General features: G+C 37.4%; 1 long non-coding RNA gene across 1 annotated transcript; it reads left to right on the top strand.

Moving 5' to 3' along the window:
* The first annotated feature begins 728 nt into the window (after nt 1–728).
* Nucleotides 729–6,547, top strand: LOC116439550. The gene is made up of 2 exons (XR_004238192.1): nt 729–2,853; nt 3,818–6,547. It is a non-coding gene; the product is annotated as an uncharacterized LOC116439550 (long non-coding RNA).
* Nucleotides 6,548–6,779: the final 232 nt, after the last annotated feature.

Raw genomic sequence — 6,779 nt, forward strand, 5'->3', positions numbered from 1 at the left:
GGGTGGAGTGTTCAACTCGTAAGCAAAAGCACCTGTGCTGAGATAGGCAGATGCTGACGCAGCTGTAATTTCATGAGAAGTTTGGACAGGGAGAGATGAACCAGATGAGGACTTTTGCTCCAAACGGGAAAGGAGAAAACCTCAGTTCCTAGAGATGGACCAGATGAGGACTTTTGCTCCAAATGGGAAAGGAGAAAACCTCAGTCCCTAGAGATGCTCCCAGAGATAGTCCTAACAATGAAGATGAGGAAGACCCTTTGCTCCCAGGGAAGGAGAAGGGCCTCTGTTTTTGTTTCTAAACGGCTCAACCTTAAAATTGTACCCCAAAAAACTTCAAGAGTGGACCCTCGAAAGCAGTTGCGGGAAAAGCTGCAAGTCGGGGGAAGGGACTCACATGCAGGCAGAGAGACTCCTCTTCCTAAATGGACTGAACAAAGTTATTTGGAAGTGGGCGGCTGTCTCGTTGTGATAATGTTTTCATAGCACGAGCAAGAAGAGACTTCTCTTTCTAAATGGACTGAACAAGGTTATTATGGAAGTGGTAAACAGACTGAACATCTTAAGGGTTGTCTTTTTACATTGTCAGTGGGAGAAGGGAGGAAGGTGGGGGGAGGAGGAGAGCTCTGGAGGTGGTATAATTTTTTTTTCCCTTCTTTTAGGTCTGTTAATAAACTTCTTTATATTCTTTCAAGTTTGGTGCCTGCTTTGCGTTTCTCCTAATTCTTATCTCACAGAAGATAAACAGTAATGAGTATTTTGGACCAAACCACTACACTAAATTGGTGTTTCTGCCCGGTTACACACCCAACCTGCTACAATTTCTTACAGTTTTCTCCCTTCTTCATTCCTCTTGTAGTGGTTTATATCCAGCTTTGCTTTTACTGCTGTAATCTGTATAGTTTATGCTATCTTCATTTTCTCTCAGCACAAATTTCCCATTCCTGCTTTGTTGTACTATATTGCCATATAAATAACTAAGGAGGAGGCAGCTGTAGCAAAAACTGAATTGTGCTGAAAAAATTCCTCTTGTAAAAATTAGAAATCATTTGACTTATACAAATTGCTTTGCTGGAGGAAGTGAAAGTGAGTTTTGCTGGTGCCTGGAAAGGAACAGAAACAGGCAAGGAATTTGGTGGTGTTCTGCCAGGAATGTATCTTTCATTAATTTCTGGAAGGATAAAGTCCATAGTCAAACATCTCATCCACAGATGCATATTTCTTTGTCCTAGAAACTAAAGAACACAAAAATATAACCTAAACCACAACCAGGCACCAAGTGAAACAAAACCAGCCAACAAACAACATAAAATCAAGCTTTTATCACACCACTGTGAAAGATATACTCAAACAACTCAAGGTAAATTACTGTGAATTAATCACCACTTTAGTGAAGACATTGCACAATAATTCTCTAAGGTCCACTTCTGTAGTATACTTCCCTTTTATTGGAAAGCTTGGTGTTTCTGGGAGATGAGCACTTTGTATTGCTCATAACAAATCACTGGGATAGATATCAGTGACTGAACTGCTGTTGTTTAGCATTTTCAGTACGTGAACGTTATCATTATAGACAGATCTGCAGTACTTCAGAAAGCAAAGGGGATATTAAATTGTGGGGAAAGTGGAAGAAATTATGGGCCATCCAATGTGTACACTTGACAGTACATTGTTGAGCTTGGAGGAGTGAATTTGAAGGAAATGTGTATCTGAGCTATATCCTTGAATGGGAATAGGTCTGGGATTGTAACCCAGATGTGATGGTGAGCTGTACCTGGGCCCCTCAGAGCTTGTGCCACCAGCCTGGACCCCTCACCTTCTTCACCTGAGACAGATATGTCCAAGAGGGAGCATGAAGCATGTCCAGTTCATTCCAATTCATCCCAATTCAGGTCTGCCTCACTATACCAGCCCTCTTTTGGGCCTCTTTAATTAAGCAGAATGGCTCCCACCCTCCAGTATTTAAGATACTTACCTGGATTGCCCCTTAGGTCTGTCAGATAAAATGTAATTATCATTTGTTGGTCTCTGTCTGTTGTGGAAATAATGTAATATTACTTTAAATATCACCAGGTGGACATAAAATGGGCAGCAGTGCTGCAAACAAAAAAAATTTAACAGGCCCCAAGGTGCTTAGTGGCAAGGAGATATAACCATACAACTCCCTGGAACTCCTGCCTTGATTTAACAGAGGTGGTTACAAAGAATTATTGCTCAGGATGTACCTCCTGTTTATTTCCTTGTTAATGCTCTCCTGTTGCTGGTTTGATTTTTATCTTTCTATGCTTGCCTTTAGAAAACAAGCAAGATGGAACATAAAGTGTGAAATGCTGCTCAAAACTCCCCAAATGCTTACAGCCTACAAAAAAAGAAAAAAAAATCCAGTTTCTGTTGTAATTCTGCATGCAATGTCAGCTTTTGCATTTTGAAAGATGCAGATAGAAGTCTGATCCAATTAAAGGCACTGAGAGTTTTTGCTGTGGAGTCCAATGTCCAGAGTATTGATCCAACTGTCTGACATAACAGGCTCTAGATTTCATACTTTTTGAGTTAGGAATACCATTCTTTATAAAATGTTTACAAAACATCTCGGAACAACAGGATGTCTGTGTACATATTACCAACTTTTGTGAGACAAATCAGATAAATCAGATAAATAAAGATAATGTGCTTTGAGTGAATAGATAATCAGCTTTTTTCAGCCAATCAATTAGAAAAGTATGTTCCTAATATCTGCATAAATAAGAAATTGAAAAGATAAATTTGTTAAATATGAGGTAAAAATTGTTTGGTTTTGCCTTGTTTTTCCCTAGGAAATGAATGAAGAGGTATGATCCATCTTCTTTTAGCAGAAATGTAAGTGAGAGGGTTTGATTTGGTCCACAGAGAGATCAAACACAAAAAACACAATAAAGGGAGAACAATTGGAAGAAGCTGAATGAGTCACAGAGCAGTGTAGAATGATTTCCTTAATCTCCACCATGTGTTTCTGCTAAATAACTCCTTATTTTTCCTTTTATAATACCATGACAGGTCTTAAATTGTTCATCTCTTTTTTGTAAGAGAGCTATAGGAAATGTGGCAGGATATACAGCTACTGTAAATGCAGCCTCTACAAATATAACATGTTACCAACTCTGCTCACATATGTATGCTCTAGACATGAAAATAATCTTAATAATTTCAATTATACCTTCATGAAGATAAGCAAACACATTCATGCATTGTGGAAAGGATAATTTTTGCCAAATATCTAGAAGCAAAGTGGAAAGATTAATATTTTTCAAGGTATTTCACTGAGAGTTTTCACTCCGTATTTTTCATGCCTTTAAAGTACAAATTTTACTTGTATAGTGACATAAGAAAAAAACCAAGATCTTTATCTTTTTAGACTAATCTATTTCATACTAATTTCTATATCATAAGTGTGATATAGATGCGCATGCACTGAGCATGCATTTACATAAATGTGTAATTTTCTGTAGTATATATTAGGTAAAGTTGCATGAAGATTTTCAGTCGATAGCTATAAAAACTTCATCTGCTTGCTGCCCAGATTCAGTGTGCACTGGCCAGAAGGTGGTGCTTTCAACCACAGATGTACAACTCAGGAAAGAAAACATGAATATGAGGTGTGTGAATAATATGAGCTGCAGTGAATAATTGAGGAAAACAGATAATTCTGTGTATTTTTCTAAGTCAAACACAGATTAATAAGTGCCACAGTACATAAAGAAGCAAGTATGATGTGGAATCTTCTTTATTATTTAACATTTTGTTCACCTTACTATCTAAATTAGGCTTCTCTTTCTGATTGCAGCACGGTGGTAGTGCAGCTTAGAAAGGAAGAGTAACAGCTTCTACCTGTGAGAGCAAAGGGACTTCCACCTGACTGGAGAATCCCCTTTGGTCACACTGTTACACAAGTTTGGTTTAAGAAGCACTGAAAAAGAAAGCAGCAAACTGATGTGTGTGTGGTCCCTGCCCTTGAAATACCTTCAGTTTTTGAACATCTGCTTTGGCTTTCACTGATGGTCCTTCAAGAAACAGAGAAAAAGGTTTGATATTATTTTGAAATGTGTAGCTTGAATGTGGAAGAGGAGGAAGGAAAAGATGAGTTTGACCCTGCAAAATGTTTGCTTTCTGTGTAAACAGAATATAAAGAAACCTTCTAGAGACAGCTTCTGAACAGCTGGCACTATAGGGTTAAAGTGCCTCTTTAGACATGTACGTACCACTGCTCCCCTGCCCTCCAATGACTTTGGCCGATCTTAGGGAACTCCCTTGTGCCTTAATGCTCTGCTGCTCAATCCCTGCACCTTCCCTACACTTATGACTGTATCGTTTCACCTCTGAGTAGTTTTATTGCCCTCAACAGGGTTATTTGCATATGTAAAGTTTATTCACATAGTTACCTAAATGTTTGCAAATTCACGTCAAGAAAATTAACTTCCAAATGTTTGATTTGAAATTACACTCCTTTGATTAGAACTCCACTCTTAGCCTTTAGTGTATCTCATTGAGTTGCTTGACCTCTAGATGATCATCCTAATTATCATGTCTCTTTTCATGTTAATTAATTACTTGATGGGAGATTTGCATTAGCGATGAAATAGAAGAAAATAGGAAGGTTCATAACCAAGCCAGTATTTTTGGTGAATGTTCACTGTATTAAAAACAATTAAGTAAAAGTCTGTGTACACATAGGTGTTTTTATCTTGATTAATTAAGTAGTGTTCCTGGAAAAAAAACAAACAAACCCAAATGTATTTTAGTATCAGTAGCTAGTTTTCTTCAGACTTCAACAGAATTAACTTTCTCTTACACTTCTTGAAAATCTCTTTAGATGAGATCTTTAGTTGTGTTTTTAATGAACATGTTAAGTTTTCTGGTTCTGTTGATTGAAGCAAATTAATTTCGGACTTTATTAATTGGGAAAATTGTCAAATTCTACTCCAGGGATGAAATCAAAACTAATAAGGTATGATATCTTTAAAAATGTTTGAAGGTTCTTAATCCTCAGGGTTCCTATGTCATTGTCTTCAGATATTCTGTGAGAGTGAATTTTTCCCTTTCTCCCCCTACAGAAAATTAGCACAAGTCTATGTAAATTCAAACACTGTTTAAAAAACTTTGATATATAAATGGTGTAGATTTAGCTTTGAGTGAATCATAACCCACTGGTCTAGTCACAAATTCCTTTCTCTGACATCCTTTTAAGGGGACTTTCTGCCTTTGTAACAACTTCAGACTGAGATATATGGTAATAGAAACTTTGGCATTTTCTATTAGTACGGATAAAGAGATTATTACTATAAAGCGATAGAAAGCTAAACAATGTTATCACTTTCTGAAGATTATATAGTTTATTAAATTTATCTAATCCTTATTAATTCCACACCTAGGGGATTTGAATTGATGGGATTCTTTGAAAAAGACTTTGGATCCAAGATGAATTAAACTATGTCTGTTCAGAACAGGCCCAAAAACCTCCATGGGGAAGATCCCTTATCTTTCCACTTGTATATGCACGCACCTATCTCATACCTGGGACTATTAATAAATAAATTTTAAAACCATAGAATCTTCCTAATAAGAAAAGTCAAATGCAGTCAAATCCACACTGTGGATGAAATGGGACTTGCAAAGCCATGGCTTTATAATATAACTTACAGCACAAATGCCACACTAACTGTGCCTAATAGAGCTCTATTCCCCATCCTCTTGTTAAAACTGCACCTGTTCATAAGAGATAGCTCTGTCCTAGGGAAGGATTACTCAGCCTCATAATTTTTCTTCATCTTCTTCCTTGTCACTCTCATACTTAATGCTGCAAAAGCTGGAAAAACAAAGGTCTCCAGAGGCAGGCGTGGAGATATTTGTCCCTCATGTACAAAGAGCACTGTAAGAAGCTTCAGTTTGTCACCTGTCCAAGGAGGGTCCCCCTATCCTCTGCCTACATTCAAAGGAGGGTACTAGCTCCTTTACATTAAGCCTAGCCAAAATCATCTAATGGAAATGTGTTTTTCTTTTCATTGCCTGTAGTAAACATTGAGGACGAACTTTTATTCCCTGTGGTAGCACAGCTCTGCTAATCACAGGATGAAATTCAGTTTGAGAACTCAGAAGCAGGCTGTATAGAAAGCATCAGAAACACATCAGAGGCCAGTAGAACTGAATCAATTTACACTAACAGAGAACAGTATGTCTGGCATGGTCTGGTGAATACAGCTGGTGAAGGGGACAGTCATTTTAAAGATTTCACTACAATTGTTCTAGGATTGCCAACAGAATATTTTTTTTTGTTGGAAAATTGCCTTTTGATCAAACCCAACTATTTTTCAAGAAACTGGTCCACCCTGCTGAAATTCTGATCTAAAACCCAGAAAATGTTCTCAAAATGGAATAAAGTAAATTTCAAGGGGGCTTTATTGTTGATTTTTTTATTTGTTTGTTTTTCCCAGAATACACTTTCTTCGAAGATGTGCTCTTGTGTTAAAAATGTTATACTTTAAGCACAGAAATAAAATAAAAAATCAAGTTTCTCAGAGTGCAGGCTTCTGAGTGATCAATCAGCTACTTGTAAGTACTTTTTTCTTTTTTCTGGGAAATACCAAATTACCCTTATTTCATTAAGAACATGAATGGATACAGCTTTCACTGCCACAAACCTTTCCATGAATAAAAATCTGGGATCTTGCACAACCTTGTTACTGTTTTTCCCAGAAGAGAGGCTGACGCAGGCAAGGACTCTCTCAGGAGATATGTGCACAGATGGGAAC

The sequence above is a fragment of the Corvus moneduloides genome, chromosome 2, assembly GCF_009650955.1.
Source record: "Corvus moneduloides isolate bCorMon1 chromosome 2, bCorMon1.pri, whole genome shotgun sequence".
Lineage (NCBI taxonomy): Eukaryota > Metazoa > Chordata > Aves > Passeriformes > Corvidae > Corvus > Corvus moneduloides.